This window comes from Phoenix dactylifera, chromosome 15 (genome assembly GCF_009389715.1).
Source record: "Phoenix dactylifera cultivar Barhee BC4 chromosome 15, palm_55x_up_171113_PBpolish2nd_filt_p, whole genome shotgun sequence".
NCBI classification, from domain to species: domain Eukaryota; kingdom Viridiplantae; phylum Streptophyta; class Magnoliopsida; order Arecales; family Arecaceae; genus Phoenix; species Phoenix dactylifera.
In genome coordinates this window covers 2201515-2221326 of record NC_052406.1, presented here as the reverse complement: position 1 = coordinate 2221326, position 19812 = coordinate 2201515, and the positions used below count along the sequence as shown (strand labels likewise).

The 19812-nt window shown below is 40.2% G+C and overlaps 1 pseudogene; it reads right to left on the bottom strand.

Moving 5' to 3' along the window:
* Nucleotides 1-1493: 1493 nt before the first annotated feature.
* LOC120103994 lies at nucleotides 1494-17917 on the bottom strand (annotated as a pseudogene).
* Between the last annotated feature and the right edge of the window lie 1895 nt (nucleotides 17918-19812).

The following is a 19812-nucleotide window of genomic DNA, read 5'->3' as shown; positions in this document are numbered from 1 at the left end:
CTATTACTGTAGACAGAGAAGAGTCTTGGTCTGGATCTTCGTCTATTTACAATAGAATCTTCTTTTCCCATCAAGAAACACATAGAACTCTACTTATATTAGCATCTCCGATAAAATATGAGATACCCACCCAGCTGGTTTGTTCAATCTTAGCCCTTCAAACATATTTCATGAACCAACAAAAAAGAAAGCAGTACCAGAGCAACCAAGGTTCAATATTGTCTATCTCAATTGGATGGTAACTTAAACCTCATATTGCTCAACAGCCTCCACCTTAGATGGGTGAATTACCCCAGAATTCATCACAAGAGTCGCATCCATTTCTGTTCACACTGGCCATGCGTTCTGCCTTCTGGCTTACTGGCTTTAATTGCTTTCTCATGTTTCGTTGAAGGTTAAGCTCATAAGTGAAATGGCCTGCAAGATACCATTTGTTCCAAAATGTGAACTTTTGATATGTTTATGGAGTAATTTAATATAAATAGAATCCAACTTAAACAAATATTCATCACTTTTCTCTGGTGTGAGTTTCAGCTGGATTGCATTGATACGCTGAAATGATAAGATTCAAATGGATCTAGCATCTAATACCGACGACCAAATTTAGTAGTTCTAAATTGCTGAACAACGCAAAAGCCAACAGATGGGAACTCTGCTTCAGAAGAGGGGACACCATTAAGATTTTGAAGGACTATATATTCATACAAAGTTTTAGTCCATATCTCAGGGCAAGTAATACACAATGCAGGGAAAAATTCCAGCAAAAAACATTTTTTTAGATAGATGGACAAACCAGAGTATCAGTAGTAACAAGAGGTGAAGCACCCCAGAATTGTTAAGCAAATGATTCCTTCTGATCTTGAGAACATTGTCTTTATTCTGAAAATCCTAGCATCTGGTTTCACAAATGGCCCAGATAAACTACTAATTAAAAGCTCAACACAACTCCGGAGGCTGGGTAATAATTAAAGGGAAACAAACGATAAAATTTGTTCACGATCCTATACATTTCTCTACAAATATTGGTCAAAATTGCTTACAAATAGTAATGTACAGACTGGGATGGTTGCCATTTCACCGGGCAGCCGGTTCCACAGATGGAGCAGCCTGGTAAAATTAAAAAAAATAATATTATAATTTCCCCAATTTGATTGAAGACCTGATATTCAATGGAATCCAAAAACCAAGCAGCATCACAGCAAAGTAGCAAGAAAAGCTGGCTAGCTGAAAACAAATACATTATGACATATAAAGAGCTAAATGATGGTTGTTCACACTTGCTCTTTATTGGCTTTTAGATATGACTGGAGTATCCGATGTTAAATGCCAACAACACAATGATCAGATTCAGTGGAGAAAATGAAACTGCTGGGTGATAGCATGTCGGAGTTAACTGTGGCCTGAGATGGCTGGCTGTTGTATTGTCAAACAATGTTCTTGATCTCTCGAAGACTGATGATGTCGGTTGATTTTTGTAGCCACCAGATCAAAGAAAAGAGAAAAAATGGCAAAGTAAAAAAGGAAGAGGGGGAGCGGGGGAGGGGGGGTATGGTTGTTCAAATGATGGACTCATGAGCTTAGAAGTGATACTGAGGAGAGCTACCTCTTTTCTAATAATCAGTGCTGTACTCCAGGTTGTATAGCATCTCTCTACGAAATTCACCACCCATGTCGGATCTTGAACTTTTGAGCTATAGACTGTACATGCTCATCATTATCAAAATCTGATTCTCGAGAGCAGCGTCTTCGCACCTTTTTCAACATCTCTTTAGTAGGGTGTAAATCCTGCCTCAACCTGTCCAATAAGCAATCATCCCAAAACATTAGTTCATTTGTGAAAAAAGAGACCAACCACAATATTTGAACAAGCCAACTGAATACTCAACGAGACATTGTACCATTTTCATCAGTTACAGCTAAAGCAGCTTCTTGGATCTCGATTGACAAGATGTGCATCAACAAGCAATGAATATGTTGTTGCATTTGGTTTAACACCTAAGCTTACTAAATGCTCCAAAGACTTTCGAAGCTTCAGCTGTCTGCACACAAGTAAATATTGAAATTTTCAGGGACAAACATTCAACAAATTAAAATATCGAAAATGTATTTAGAAAGAACTTAGAGATCCTAACCTTCTTGAGCTTTCCAAATGCACGCATTAAGCATTATAAGAATGTATATCAGGTGTTAATCCCATCTTTCAGTGATGGCCTCAAAAGTCTCATACGCCCGGTCAAGATCCCAATTGTTTGCACAACCTAATATCACACAGTTGAGAGCAGAAACAGACTTGTAAGGGGATCTGCACGGCTCAAATTCTCCAATTGAAAATACACCTGAATGATTTAACCAATAGAGTTAATGAAGAAACTCATCTATGACCAACACAATAATAATCTCACACTGCATGACATAAAGAGCTAATAAGATCCAATTCACTGATTAAACACAATGTAAATGAACCATAATTAACAACAATACTCCTAGAACTGTCAGTGTAGACTATGTAGTGGGTTAGCGACAAGCTTGGGAGTCAACATTAACTATGTAGCGATTAACGACAAACTTGGGGCACAACGCATCATAATTCAAGATGGTTTATGCAGAAATATTGCAGAATAACAAATCATGAATTTGGATACATGAGAACATTATGAATTGGGGTACAAAAAAAAGTTGTTAAAATAATACATAAAATTCACTAGAACTTTAACAACAGTGTGTTATAGACAGCAATGAAACGCAAAAGAAGACCTAAAACCAGCACACAAATTAATTAGGGTGGTTGTAAAGTTACCAAGGCTATTATTGCAGTGAAGAACAAATTTCCAAACTCTGCCTCTGGTATTGTTACATTATATGACCTCATAACTCAGTGGTAATGTTGAAGGCACAACTAAAAAACAGTACAACTCTTATTATGATATTATATGTGTGTATTTATTATTAAGCTTTGACATCATACCTTCATTACCAAATTTAGCATTTACAAGTGAATAACGCAGGGAGCATGGTGACAACGTGCATCATGGCAAAAACTTCCTTATGATTAAAGACATGCCCAGGTTCTGAAAGCATGACACAATATTTAATATACCGCAAGCCATACCGAGTCCAATGTCGAAGAAGCCATTTTTGCAGCAAGCAAGAACCAGTGGATATAAAGAAAGTAAAAGGAGAAAAAAAGCTGCTGATCAACTTCCTCCAGAATTCCCATAATGCATTTTCAAATTCATTGAGGGGTACTAAAAGCACGTTGCAGATTTCCCCAATGATACATGTGCAAATATCTTTGCAAGGTAAAGATCTGGATTGGGGGCCCTTTTCTGACGCAAGGAACGCCGCAAAATTGACCAAGAAGCATCTAGAAGGGTAGAATCGTATGTTCTACCAGGCAGTACCAAGAGCTGACACGACTAACCCTTCATCCACAGAAAGAAGAACAGGTGGTCTAGCATTCTCACCACGAGCAATCCATCGAGCCAGAAATTCCAAGGAGAAGTACGCCAATTTGCTATTATCTGCTTGCAATGCAACATCAGCAATGTAGTTGCATAAGTTCCAACAGGGCATAAGGCTTTGTTTTGGTCTGTCATCTGTAAGATCGCAAACAGAAAAAAAGTCAGTATCAGCAATAATGTAGCTGATAACAGATTGAAAGTTGATTTGAAGACGACTAGTTTGGTGAAAGGATGATGCCAGACCCAATTCATCATGGGCAGTCTAAAATCCAGTGAAACAGAAGACTACTTAATCAAGAACAATGAAATTCTAGTGCATTTTTCATCAATCAGCATTTTCAGCTTAAAACTAAACAAACTAACCTTGGTTTGTACCTTGCATTTCTCTATGATAGATGACAATGCATCCAATCTCCCAGCATTAACACAGCTCGCGTTACACAATCCGAAAAAATGCTCGATGACACCATGAAACCCGATTTCAGGGTCAATCTAAATATTTTAAGGAAGAATCAATCTGATTCCACTAAAAATCAGAAGACCTATAACCAAATTATATGATTCATCATCTGGCAAAGTGCCCTGTCTGCAAGCAATCCTGAAGTCAAACAATAAACGGTCATTTGCAAAGGTAAAATGCAGATGCTAACCCCCCCACCACTCAACAATAGAATAAGGATAGAAGAGAGAAGAGAGAGAGAGAGAGAGAGAGAGTTAATCAATTCTAAATGCTTCTAACTTGAATATCACAAATTTGGTTCCACCTGATTAAGAATTAAACTCCCTCTTGTGGTTTGCTATGTCTTAAAAAAAATTCCTGACAACAATTTTGATAAGGTCTGATATCCTTTTCCTTTATACCCAAATTTTATCCTCAACCAGCCATAAACTAGTCAACCTTTCCTCCCAATTATGATCCTATATCTACCGAGTAATCTTCAATCATTGCTCAACCTGCACACGGTGACAATTGCCTAGGTCGCTGACTAACATTCATTCCTGAACTAATCTGCATACACTGACTGCTTAATATTTTGTTGAATTGTATGCGTAAGTTATTAACTTATTTTAGAATAGGTCAGTAAGCAATTACGTCTTAATGTAACATTGTATTTTCTTCCAGAGTATTTTATTACTAGAAATGAAGATGATTGATATTTGATAGATGTCATCAGGTTGGAGAATCATAGTAAAAAATTTTAAGATGGCATTAGGATTTTCTATGTATTATTTCAATCTCTCCTTTTTGGTCACCCTCATCTAATATGAAGCACTCAACAGTTTTATCTACTAATCTGTGTTACAATCTCTAAAATGTAAAGCGGCAAAAGATAACATGGTACCTCTACTTTCCTTATGAGGATCAAAAGAGTACAGTTGTTTTTCCTATCACACTCAAATGTTCCAGAGTTCCAAAAGGATCCAAAAGCTTTTCATGGGGTTCAAAATGTTGCATTGATTATTCTTCAAAAAGAACATCTCTTAATTGATGGCATAATTGAATGGTTTCCAAATGATCCATCTTGGGCTGTGTCACAATGGCAAGCTTAATGACACCCCATCTCCTTAAGTCCTCTACTTGAACATTTACTATGTATGGGATTTTAATATCCCATATCACCATCTGTAAAGAAACACATTTCTTGATTTATAATTTTAAATCTTTGAAGAACCCTTGAGAATAGTTTATATATTTTGAAGAAACCAGTTCCCAGCACCCAGAAATATAAAAATATCAAGGAATGTCAATTGTCAACCATTCAAAAGAAGGCATCTGTTTAATCTGCCAACTTAACAAAATGATTGACTAGGATAATACAGGGTTATTATAGGTTATTACCTACTACTCCCAAAAGAATTTGGCAGCACAATTTGGCACCATACAAAAAGATGCCCTCAATCAGCATGTATTATCCTATTTAATTTACAGAACAATCTACACAAATAACATTGTTAATTCAACTTATAGGGCCATAAAAACTAAAACTCATCCCTTGAATCCACCTAGTAGCTTTCATCTAAATACAGACAAGCATAGAAAACACTTGCTAACATATTCCAGCATGAAAAACTAATTGCATCACAACACTACAACACCCTTTGTGATCCCACCTGCATCTGACATAAACCGACTCTAAGATGAATAAACCCTCATGAATATCAAATTACAGGTTAACTTGAACCTTTTCCACCCATCATTATTTTTGTTGTTCACTAACATAACTATTTCATCCTTTTTCCCACTTTCTTCAAATTTATCAAATCATTTTATCTTTTATTATTTTCATAAATTATTTTATTTAATTGATGTATAATGAGTAAATTCATTCCAGCTCACTAATATAGTAACAACAATAGAAGCATAACAACCTGAGCCCAACTGCCATTGTATCTAATGCATAATTTCTTTCAGTGGCATCCAGAATATGCTAGGAAGAAGCTGATTTGAGTTTCAGATCTCAACTTCATATAGCATCGACTTTTGTACCCTGAAGCATTCCAAGGTACATAGCAAAGTTTAGGTAAATATTTACATCTTAAATTTTCAAGTACCGAAGTGAAGGATTCCACTTAGAAGTTACCCAAAACATCTAAAAAAGAAACTTGGAGCCCACAAATAAGTATCCTATGAGAAATCACATCAAAACTCTTCCAAATTAAAATAAATTTATCCTCAGTTCCAAACCCCGAACCAACATTGCAACAGAGCTCGTTTTCTATACATGGTGAAAGCCCACTTCAACAGAATTACAGAATAACATAAACTGAATCAAGTGGTAATCAATTCAAGAAACCTTGATCAAAATAAGCTGCCCCTGCTAGCAACAACAAGCCAAGCAATTGACTAATCCTACAAAACACTATAAAGCATTATAAATGCGAGGGAGACACTAAATAAAGAGTCATTTCCCCCTCTTTTCATCACTATCAAGTGTAAATAGCATGCAAAAAATGCACTGAAACAGCTAAGTCATCAACTTTACATGAATTCTATTGCTGGAAAAATCATTGGTAGCGAAAAGCATAGACAGCAACTCAATCAACACTAAAATAAAAAGAAATGTTTCCAACCATGCCTAAGAATTTACAACAGAAATCAAACAAAAACCAAATTCCGCTGAACAAAAGAATAAGGGTAAGCAAGCTATTATATCTCACCGGTCGACCAACTTCTCGGCTGCCTCACTCTCTCTAGCCTGGAACATGGCCTTGAGCACCAAATTGTACGAGGCAGTGTTCGGCGCAATCTGGTACTGCCTGCATCTGGGCCACCAGATCCAACAGCTCCCCGGCGGTCGCCCCCATCATGAGATTGGCCCTCCAGGTAGTGATTATAGAGGTGGACGTCTGGCTTGTTGGGCTTCCCGGTGGCATCCAGCGACCGGATCCAAAACTCGAACAGCTGCTTGAGGTCCGACCACCGCTGCGACGTCATCCAGTCAGCGAAGACGTTCATCAGGCTGGCCATGTCGAGGGTCTGGGAGTAGGCCATTATCCGGGTGGTGGCGGAGCCGCCCAGGGGGACGAGGGACTGACCGCCGAGCACAGGGGCGGGTCCGGGGTTCGGGACGCGCCAGTTCTCCTGGTAGAAGGGGCTCCCCGTGGAGGGGTTCGGGGGAAGCGGGGAGGCGGCGCCGCCTGTGGCTGAGGTGGAGGAGGGAGGTTCCTGGAGCTGGGGCTCCTGGGAGAGGAGGGGCAAAGTGGAGATAGCGGCGCGGAAGGGGGTACTAGGGCTAGGGTTTTGTGTAAGAGGGCATGGGCTCGCCCCAGGATTGCCGTCTTCCCCGCCATGGACGAGCTCCGAGCTCCGGTGCGCGCCGCAAGGGGGAGCGTTAGGGTTTTGGCGGAGAGGAAATGGCGGATTGGGCGAGGGGAGAGGGAGCGAAGTGTGGCAGCGAAGTAGTTTTTTCTCTCTCTTTCTTTTTAAAATTAGGGGTTAACCTCACGGCCCATGCAGGTGGGCCGAAACCCAGGCCTCCAAGCGGATCGAACCAAATGTTGTGCCTAAGAAAGAAATATATAGCTAAAAAATAAGCTGGAAGGGATTGGATCCCGGTCAAGAGGGTGTCTAAGAAAAGAAGAGCGTTGTGCCTAACGAGCTGTTAACAATCTCCTTAGCCTTGCGCCTCAGGAGAAAAGAATTTGGCTTCTAAGCAACCAAGTGGCTCCAATTCTCCTCCCAAAATTCGAGTCCAAGTTGTTGAGGAGGATCCATCAGCTGACTAGGCTTCTAAGGGCAAGACTAGTATCAGCAAGTCTTCATCCCTATCTCAATTCTCATGTTGATGAGGAAGCTATGGTCAGAGGGAAAACTAGCATGGGAACCACTACCCAAGGGGAAGTGGCTGAGATGGTTGCCTTAGAGTTTGATGGATTGCAAAAATCCACGGCCAATTGTTTGCCCTATTTGTTGGTGGAGATTGGTAACGGGCCTAGCAACTAAGTTGAGTGATTGTATGAACATACTGCCGACATCAGATTAGCTGGAAAGGAGATAAAAGGAGGATAATAATGGTAGCATGAATCCAAATGTCTTAGCCTTAAGGGCTCTTGCCACCATCACATTGTCTATTTGGGAGAGAAATAATAGGGTATAGCAGGGACTATGAGGTACTCTATTACTACTGCTATGGATAAATTATAATCTTACCGAAAAATAAAGCATACAATCAAAAGTTAAAAGAAGGATAACTTAAAATATAAAGATGAAGTTAAACCGGTTTGATTGATTTGCCAAAATGAAGTGGCTGAGATGGTTGCCTTAGAGTTTGATGGATTGCAAAAAGCCACGGCCAATTGTTTGCCCTATTGGCTAGTGGAGACTGGTAACGGGCCTAGCAACTAAGTTGAGTGATTGTATGAACATACTGCCGACATCAGATTAGCTGGAAAGGAAATAAAAGGAGGATAATAATGGTAGCATGAATCCAAATGTCTTAGCCTTAAGGGCTCTTGCCACCATCACATTGTCTATTTGGGAGAGAAATAATAGGGTTATAGCAGGGACTATGAGGTACACTATTACTACTGCTATGGATAAATTAGAATCTTACCGAAAAAAATAAAGCATACAATTCAAAAGTTAAAAGAAGGATAACTTAAAATATAAAGATGAAGTTAAACCGGTTTGATTGATTTGCCAAAAGGTTTCTCTTTTTTAGCATTACAATATGATATTTTGTAAATGGCTTATCAACTACTAAGATAGGTGTCATCGTGACCTATACTTATTCTTACTATTGTGTGCCACATGAGCTACTATTTCTATACATGATAGATAGTGCCACCACTCCACTCATATCTTAGATAGTAGTAAAATATGTGTCATTGCTTAGTTTTGACTCTTGTCATTACTATTATATGCTATATAAGCCACTATATCATGCATGGTAGGCACTCTTTTCATGTTCTAGATAGTGTGACCACTCATCCTATGTTATAGATAGTGGTAACTTCTAGCTAACTACTATTTTTGGACTTTGCTCCATTAAAAATCTCATCTTAAGTCGATAGCTCTTGCCCTCTCAGTCAACAACCCAGCCACTTGGTCTGCACCCTTAGTGTTTCGGCCTACTTGGACGCATGGTCGAAGGCTAAAATGTAACTTGGGCTAGTGGCTAAGTACAATTTTGGCCTAATGATTGACTCACTCTACACCTTACTACTTGAAGGATTGACATCCTTCCAAAACCTCTTATTTGGCAAGATGCTTCTTTTGAAAACCTGCTATTACTTGGTCTATACCAGAGAGCCTTCTGAGACTTATTTTTGATTTAACTTCCAATCATAGATATTTGGTTTGGATATAGTGTAAGTAGTAATAATTTAGCTACATCCGAGGGTACCTCATCTATAAAGTGGTCCTCTCAGACTCCTTAGAGACTAGTGGAGGTGTTGTGAGTGTAGTAGAGTGATAGCACAAGGGCGTAAGAAGGCTTGAGAGTACTTACCTGAAGAATCCCCTAGGAATGGTTTATATAGGCGAGGGTCGGTGCCCGTCACCGATGGATTCGGATGTGTGGATCGGCCATTTTTGGTAGGCTATTGCACTTCCGGAAGGCTTCATGAGGGTGTTTTGCCTGCACATCACGTTCCATGCATCTTGCCTATACTGTTATGGAAATCATTTGCGATTGCGGCCGTGTCATCAATTGAGGAGAAAATTTGAAATTGAAGGACTCTTTGCACGCTTCTGAGTTGGCCACATGGCGGGCTTTGACTGATTGGTCGAGAGCTTCTTGGAGAGGTTTGATTGGTCGGTTTGCCATGTTGGCTGTGATCGGACGTATCAAATGGGATCACCATCATCCTCACATATATGTTCACAATCCAGAGGCCGCGAAGAGTTCATAATCCAAATGAAGACTATATACTTCAAGCTCAAGCTTGACTCATCGAACATAACTTTACACACGCTAACACCATGCCCGTAACATTAGGTCATAGGATAGTGCTACAATAACAAACCTTGTCTGGTTGATACCAGGCCTAGGTCCGACTTCTCCTACCCAGTCCAATTGGCACCCCTACTCTACACGGCATTCACAGTATCAGCATCAATTAATCACGGCTATGCCCTTATTTCTTTCAGTTGTTCTATTTTCATTTGTTTTCTAGTTGAATGAATAAGTATTGTGATGGTTCAAATTTTTCAAGCCAATGGACATAACTACTTTGAAGTCACTTCTATTTTTCTACACTTAAATTTCAAAGAAAACTTACTGTGGTTTTTGTGTTCTTTTATCCTTCTTCCAATTTGATTGTCTTCGGAAATCCTAAATGACTGAGGATTGGTTGCATGATGGTCTTTTTGAAGATCGTCTCCCCTCTACTTCAGCGTCAAAGCTCTGGGCCTAATGTTTGCTGGGACCCAAGGTTGGAATTGATCAAACCTAATCCCGACAATCATGATACATCATACCATACCAAACCAGATAGTACGGAGGTAAATCGCACCATACCAGTTCGGTACTCAAATTCCCCTTCAAGCTTAAACAATAACCAAGCCACACCCTAATTTACGATATGTTTCTAAGAGGCTGGACCAGGCTCAAAAGGGTCACTATTTATTTGTGCCAAGTGCTTTTTGCCTTCTATCTGCAGAAGACTTGCTACTCCATGTTTTTTTTTTTTTTTTTCAAATCTTGCCAACTTATCACCTGGCATCTATTGATATAAGGAACCAGAGCCTTGGATGTCTCCTGCTATTGATGGCAGTGACAATGTAATGTTCATCATTGAGATAGATTAGTGTTAAGTTAACAGCAAAGAGCAAGAACATTTGTGGCTTTTAGACATGTTTGACAGGAAATAAGAGCTGCATTAGTTGCTGCATGTAAAAAGAATGACGGTAAATTTGAGTATCATATCTATCCTCTTCTAATTTTATGTTCAAATAAAAAAAGGTTTCATCTAGCCGTTTTCTTGGTGGGGGCAAAGCCTGTCGTTTCGAGTGGCAACAAGCGATGAAAAGATGGTGCAGTCCGATGACGTCGCTCCTGCGAAACAGGCAATTTGGCCAGGTATTTGAGGGGAAAGCAATTCTAGATGAGTCATAAAGAAAATTGACGTACATAGGATTATTGTTCTTTCCTTTTGGATTTGAAGCAACAAAAAGAGTGTATCACATTATTCTGCTATAGAGCAGGCCTTTTGTAGATATATTCCAAGCCATTTGGAATGATTTTGTCTTGCAATAAAATGAACTTTCTCATCAAAAGGAACTTAAGTAGGTTATAGGAAGAATTGCTAGAAAGCTAGCTAATATCAGTCGTAGAATCTAAGAGGTGTTTAGTGAAAAAGAAAAAAAAAACTTGTGATCATAAAATGAGATTGTCCGGACTCCTGAACTACACAAGAAACTGGATCGATTTTTCTTGTTCAGAGAAAGAAACTCATCCATGATGCAACTCACCTGCCCTTCTGGACCCCATCTCCAAAATAAAAGCTATTATACATATCGTTGGTTAATGTATGTCAATTCATGAATGCAGAATTGAGAAGAGAAGCCCTAACATTCATCTAACCAATTCAATGGCAAAAAATTGTTCACTATGTGCAGCAAAAGTATTGCATTATGTTTTGTACTTGGTACCATTGGGACTTTGATCCACTAGTTGGTATCTTTCTCCCCAGCGCTTGAGCTACCTAAATTGATGTGTAATGTGGTGCTCCGGCCCTTATTCTTGGGATCACACTATATCCATGCAAGCAGGTCAATAAATATGGAACCCATGAGTAGATATATGAAAGGGACTACAGTCACCAATGGAGACAAAGCTTGTGGAGATGTGTGTCACTGCAGAAGGTTGTTGTGGCAAAGCTTTATGAGTTCATGTTCCTTTCATTATACCAGCAATTCTGTTGCAGGTATGCATTATATGTTTATGAACTTATGTCCATCTCTCATGAGTCAATTAAAATTGATTTATTATTTGTGCAAAATGCCCAATAGCGGCACTAGATAGTCCCCAATCATTGCTTCAGAGCAAACCACAATTTGTACAACAACATCAATAAAAACAACCTCTTTCTCTCTCTCTCTCTCTTGCTGAAAGAGGAGCATAGCCCAGTTACTCTCTTCTCATAAATTTACAACCCATTGCTTCCGCCTGAATTAAACAATTATCTCTTCTTTAAGTCTCCAAAATTAAAAGTTGCTGTTATATTGTATCATACATCTTATAAAATAACCTGCAAATCTACAGACCTAATTTCTCACCAGTCTAGAAAAGGATAATATTCTCTCTGAAATATCACCTATAATTTAGATACCAACACTAAAAGAAATACACTTTCAACGACCACTTTGGCGACTAAATGAATAGTGGTCGCTGCCAAATAAGGCTATTTGCGACCAACATATTTGTTAGTTACTGAATGATTGTCCTACACCGACTAAATGCATATTTGGTCGCGGAAAATCAAAACTAAGTTGGCGGGTGGAGGTAAAACATTTGGCGACTAAAGTTTAGTCGCTGAAAATAAGACTATCTGCGACCAACATTCTTATTAGTTACTGAATAATTGTCCTACACCGACTAAATGCATATTTGGTCGCGGAAAAAGCAATACCAAGTTGGCACGAGTCCAATATTTCGCCCGGGCTGGAGGTAAAACTTTTGGCGACTAAATTTTGGTCCTTAAAGGTTCACCTCCAGTGACTAAAAAAATTTAGTCCAGGAAAACTTTTACGAATGGCGCTTTTTTCCGGATGAAAAATTGGGCAGAAAGTTTGAGTTTTTTAGTGACCAAACTTTTGGTAGTGAAAGGTTCTCGTAAAACCGAACGATGTTGTACTAGCACCCATAAGATGCTAATTTCTAAGTTCAAAAAAAAAAAAAAACTACTTATTTTCAAATGGTGCCGTTTAACACCTTAATTCACTTAGCATATCCTCGTCTCTTCGGACTGAATCTCAATCCCACAACTTTCACTACCAGAAAACAAGCGTATAGTGACCGGAAAACTAGTGACGGCCCGTTATCTGTCACTATTTATGACGGATTAGTGACATACAGAAATTTGGTCATCGTGGTGTGAACTTAGTGACAGATTAGTAACAGACCGGTCACAGAATACACGGATAGGGTGGGCACCAAAACTTAGTAACCACCGTAGTAACGGGATATTTGTCACAAAACTGGGTAACCGAAATTGCAACCAGACAGTGACAAATTCAGCCTCACAAAATCGTAACTCAAGTGTTTATAAATTTTTAAAAGATTATTTTTAGCAGTGATGGGATTATTGGACCGAAATTCTGTCACCAAATTTAATTTTTAATTCTAAAAATATTAAAAATATTATTTTTGAATAATTATAATAAAAAAAAGATAGAAAGAGGAAAATTCAAAATGAAACTAAGTGCCGCCGCCCCGCCCAAATTCCCCCCTTCCCCTTCCCAAAACCCCTGCAGCCGCTCAACCCGCGGCCCCGGCACCCACCCATCCCCTCCCGCCCCCACGCGATCCCTAACCCCTCTTCCTCCTCCCTAACCTAAATCCAACAAATCCCTAACCGAAACGCGCAGTGTCTGACTGTTCCCTGCTGTTGTGGCTTCTCATTCTTGTACTAGACCAACCTCTCGATATGCCCGAGAAAAAGGAAGGTGGGAAATCGACCATTTCCCCGGGTGTCTTAGAACCCTCTCTAGGGCACCTCCGCATTGCCATGCTGCTGGGACGTACAAGTGCGATTTTTGACCGATTTTATAGTATTATAGAATGAGTTCTTTTTGGTATTTCAAGTCTTTCTTTTATTTGTCTTATCCTGACTTCTTTAAAAAAAGTCAGTGATTAGGGAATAAGTATAAGTAGTTCATTACGGACATCCCCCTCCCCCTCAATGTCCGGGATTCCTGTGCATGCTCCCGAGGGACCGCCCGGATTTCGGACAGCCTTATCCACACCGTGGGGACGTCTAGCGGCTCTCCGATTTCCACTATCTCTTCTCACCACTATTTTATCCCCTCTCCTTTGCGTTAACTCCAAAACCCTAGCTTCCCCAATCCCTCTCCTCTCAAAACTCTAGCTCCCATGGCGGCCCTCCTATCCTCCCAGTCCCAGTGCCGCTTCTCCGCTGCTGCCCCGAGATCCTCCGTTTCGGCCAGGCGGAGCTGCTTCGATGGCCACCGGAGGACCTCTAGGTTTTTCCATTTCCGACCATCTCGAAGGAAGAGAAGAAGAGATCGAAGGGAGATTTGGGGCATTTCTCTCCTTGCCTCTTGCTCCATGCCCTCGCCGACGAGGTGCGTCGGATGCTGGTTGGCGGATCATCCGCCGCTTCGAGACGGATACTGTGTGCTTATGGTCCTTCTATGGTGGGATTTTTGAGCTCTACTCGATCTAATTTTTGTTACTTAATGGAATTGTTTTTCAATGGAAACGATAAAGGTGGTAATTTGGGGAAGATTAAATTGATACTTTCTCTGTTGTGTGGAATTTATGCTATCTATTTCGGGAAATGGATGGAAACTTCGCTGGATTGATGAATTTATTGTGTTTAGTTTCTAAATTAATGCCTTCGGATTATAAAACAACAATTGTCGAACGAGTAGTTCTGACATCCTAATGATGTTATGGGATTCCATATTCTCTTGAATTTTTTTGCAGTTTAGATTGAGGTTCATGCATTTCACTATGGGAATTAACTTCAATAGTGCAGGAAATTGATTGTTTTTTAATTGCCAATTTTGATTGTTTATATTTTTAATAATAAGCTTTGATTATTTTTCTTCAGTTAGATCCAAGGATATATTAAATGTTAAATTCGCATTAGACTTCTCATAGTGTTCTGATTCTTTTTAGACTGCTTTAGATGTAATGCATTATGTATAATTCTCATAATAATTTCGATATTGTAAGAGCCACATTTTTGAGCCGGGCCGGCCCGCTAACCACAGCACCGGCCCGACCCATGTGAAGGGGAGGGAGACTCCCGAATGGGTCTTCTCCCTCCCCTGCTTCAATCCTTTCCCGAATCCACTGCAAGAGGAGAAAAAAAAGAGGAAAAAAAGGGGAATCAAATCTTACCTAAATTGAACCAATCCTCTTCTATAAAAGACCCCTTTTCCCTCTTCCTAAGGCATCAATCGAGAGCTCTTTAAAAGAGAGAGAGAGAGAGAGAGAGAGAGAGAGAGAGAGAGAGAGAGAGAGATCCGTGAGAAGCTTGGGTTGTTCGCCGTCGGGCTGGCTGGAGGAGTTCGCTGGAGGCGAGGTAAGGTCCTCATCCTCCTTCTCCTTATCTTTAGGCCACTGTTTTTCTTGGGAATCCGGCCGGCAAGCCGCTGGATCGATGTGAACCGTGCTTCCCTGTTTCGGTTTGCTTTTCTCTTCCGTCCCGGCCGGCCGTCGCCGGTCGTGGCACACCGCCGGCACTACCGCACCACCCGTCATGGGCAGTGTCGACCATGGGCTGCTGCCATCAAGTTTCTCCACCAATCGGGAGGAAGGAAGAGAGGGGGAGAGAGAGAGAACCATCCACTTCCCTCTTCTTTGTTCTTCTCCCTCTCTAGTTGCTCTCTCTTATTGCTATGATTTCTCCCTAGTTTAATTTAGGAAGATCATGGACTGTTGGTTAGACCTGGGGTGATAGATACTGGTGGACCCTTAGAGGATCCGTAAAGATTTTTGGGGTTGTCAGATATTTTGGATAATTTTTAATGATGACTTGATTCTGTAGGGGAACAATCTGTTGGACGAAAGGATGCTGAGCAGGGTTCTGCATATCCGGATTTATAGATCGCCGTGAGGGCGGGTGATTAGTCTGTCTGAGTTAACAAAAGTAAGAATCCTTGTACGCCAATCCTGCATGATATAAATATTTTTACATCATATATGTTTGATATGCTATGATCCAGACAAAGCAGAAATAGTTTTATATTAAATTATATTTTGATCGTGTTGGCTTATGATTGGTACTATGTGGATGCATGTATGCGCATAAACCTATACCTGCATATTTAGGAATTATAAATGGGGTTCCTATGATATGATGACATTAAATCGTATTTTGGGTTAATTTGTTTGTAATTGATATTATGACGGATACAATCCTGAGCATAATTTACATTTAAATAATTGGACTAATGGAGATGGTGGATGGACTAACCATGTTATATTTGATTGCCCTGTCACGGGGCCGGAAACGTGACCTTGGTTAGTCTAGGCTGGATATAAGATGGAAAAAGGAATTGATGTGTGTATGTGAATTGGTTAAATGAGTAGAAACTTTGGGCTTATCTCATTAGTATTGATTGCGCCATCACAAGCTAGAAATGTGATACTATCGATTGCCCCGTCACAGGTTGGAAATGTGACACTATCGATTACCCCATCATAGGTCGGAAATGTGATACTATCGATTGCCCCGTCACGGGCCGGAAACGTGACCGGGATGTAGCCCAAAGTCGGAAAGATAATTGGATCCGAATCAAGTTAATATAGAATGGAAAGAAAAAGCATTGAAAACATTAATGAAGATTTATGAGCTATCGTATGCTATATCATTCTTGCGTGGTTGGACTTTCATTGATATTTGACGTACATACTTATATTGATTATTTGAGGCCTTTTGATAGCCGGTTTATGATTTCATGAAATGTGAATCGATTTGTCATGGCTTTCAAATTCATATTATTATTGTGTTGGTATGGATGTGTAGGGATTCTTACTGGGCTGTAAAGCTCACCCCCTCTTCTTCTTTCTTTTTTCAGAGTTGTAGGATGCATAGACATGGATGGGATGAGCGCAGAGTGCGAGTATGAGAGTCATTAGTTACTTAGTCTATCTTGATATCAATGAATATTGAAAACTTTTGTACATGAACCAATTTGATTATCTGGTCATGTTGGATTTATCTATTTGATTTAAGTAATTAACTATGGAATTATCGGATTTTTGTTCATCTTAGGCCTTGCATGATCTTTAGGGTACTGCTCTAGGGCTCATGCGGCCGGTCGCGTACCGGATCCGGATACTGGGTTCGGGGCATGACAGTAGTGGTATTGATGAGAGCACAAAAGTGCGACCTACATGTCACCTAAATTAGTATTATTGCTAACCGATAATGATAAATTCACTGGATTAATATTATATTTGGGTTTGGCACAGATTTAATAAATTAGAGATAAAATGCACATTAAGTACAAATTTGACTAAAGAGGATCCCTTCCCAGATCCGACCCGGTTGAAGATCGGGTTCGGGTACGAGTCGGGTTCGGGTCCGAGTTCGGGGTTCGGGGTACGAGTCGGGTTCGGGTCCGAGTCGGGTTCGGATCCGAATCGGGTCCAATTTCTTTGTGTTTTTGGGAGAGAATTTGGACAAATCTAATTTGACCATATCATAACTATGAGGTGCTGGCTGACCCATGACTTGAAAGACTTGGCAATTGACCTCCAGTCAGAACAGATGACCTGTGACGAATTTCCCAAATTTCATATCACACTATTTTTTATCTATATGACTAATTGGACGGAACTTGGTGTCTCCCAGCTCCCCTTCAGAAGGGAAGAGAAGGACCCGGACCTTCTTCCAAATCCAATTCCATTGCAGAAACTGGCACATGACCCATATTCAGTCAAGTGAGATCCCGCGTCTCCTGCCTTTCCGTGACCCCGACGGTCCCTCATCCGTGCCAGCCACCGTGCCAGCAAATCACGCCGTCTGCAGCTCCTCCCTCCTTCCGTGTCCAAGATCCCGCGATGCATCAAGACGTGCGCCCATTCCGGATTCCCAGCTGATCCTTCCTTCCGCATCAGGCCGCCATCTTCAAGCATGCCACGATCAACATCCTTCCTCTTCGGCACCCCGTCGATCACGCTCCCAGCAGTCCCCAGCAGCGCCTGAAGAAGGAAGTCCGCGTTTCTCATCCCGTAATCCAGCGATTCCTTGGCCAACCAGATGGGAATTTCGCATCTCCTCCCTTCCCGAATCAACCTCTCAGCCTTCCCCATGATCCCGCTTCCGAGTTTCAGCACATGTCCAAGCCCCCAGCAGCCCTTCCGTGATTTCCTCCCATCGATCAAGTCCCCATTTCTTCCGCCCATTGATTCCTCTTCCGGCTTCCCGATGATCCCGCACCAAATCCCCCTCTTCCGGATTCGAGAGCCCCTGCATCCGTTACCCCTCCATCAAGGGATTCGTCGCTATAGATCAGGGGGTGGGCGACCTATTTAAGGAGAGGAAGAGGCCGACGGAGAGGGAGAGGAGGGCGAGGGCTCTCGGGGTGGTGGCCGGCGGGTCCAAGGCTGGTGGCCGGCGGGGTCCAAAGGAGAGGAGCTCGGTTGGGGATCAGTTCCAAGAACAGAGGAGGGAGGAGAAGTCGAGCGAGAGGAAGAAGAAAGGATCGGCAGTAGTGCTCTGTTTTCAGATTTGAAAACAGAGCATTACATTTCTTTTGTTTTTTTTTATTGTTTTAGTTGTTTTTCTTTTAAAGGTTATATTTTTAATTGGTGTTTAATTGTTCTGTTTTGGGTATCATGTTGTTCTTATTTATTTATTTTGATTGAAGAGCAATGTTTTTAGTAAGAGTTTTAGTTTGAGAGCATGTTGTCTTGGAGTTTTTAGTTTTAGTTTAATAGAGAGATCTATTTATGCTAAAGTTTTTAATTTCTATTATTTTTAATTTTCGTTCTCCAAATTCTGTAATCTTTCTTCTTTGTTATGCAATACAATTAAATCTTCCTTCATGCAATTTGTGTTCGCTTCAATCTTCTTATTTTATCCATTTTAATTTATGCCAAAACTCTTCTTTGATTAATTAAATAAATGCTTTTTGAATTTAAATACCCATCTTTTAGTTAATTTCAATAAAAAAAATATTCTCCGGTAGACTAGAGAATCCATCAACATCCTCAAAATAATGTTTTTCTTCCATCATTCAAAAGTCGATTTTGAATCCGAGTGAATGTTCTAATTTTTATGCAACTCCAATCGCCTCCCTGTGGATCGACCTCTTACAACCGCTATTCTTCGAGTAGAACAGGTAAGAGTAGAAATTTAATTTAACTTTTATCCGTCGGTTCTAACAACGATCTGTCTAGCATATTTTTAGGTGGACAGGAATCGGACGAACAGGTATCAGAGCCTAAGGTTAAGGTATCCTAGGGTTAAGATTTAGGTGAGTCTGAGTGGGGAATTATGATCGGAAAACTATCAGAGCCTTGGTTTATAATCACCTGAGATTGTAACAGGAATGATAATGTAATCTAAGGTTTAAGACCACTAAGGACTGTGGCCTTAGTGGCATTAGAGTTTGAGGTTTAAGATCATTAGGGATAGTGACAAAATTGGAATCTGAGCATATATTTAAGATCACTAGGGACCGTGACTGAAATATATTATAGCTTAAGGTTATGATCACTTGGAACATGACAATTAAATTCAGTGCTTAACGTATAAGATCACTGGGCATTGTGATAAAATGTATGCATCGGGTTTGGTTTTCGATGAGTGTGAAAGGAAAGTATAAATTATCTTTGATCATGATAAGAGAGGATTGACCTAAGATAACTATAGGAAGGTCAACAATGGCATATCGGTTATACCATGTTCAGATATTATTTAAATGACCTGTAAGTTCAAACTTGATATAGGTTTTGATGTGATCGTACTTTTAATTTTGCAGCTAATTATTAGAGTGGGATTTGTAAGTAGATCTTCTATAGTATTGAAGTGAGCTAAGGAGATTCCATAATATTGAAAGGAATGTTCTTCGAAGTTGAAAATGTATGTAGATTATATCTGGTATTGGCATGTTGAATATTGCAAATAGGTCTATTTTCTATTAATGTATTTGATTATTTTGAAGGCCATAGAGTATTGCATATTGATGGAGGAATTCTAATTA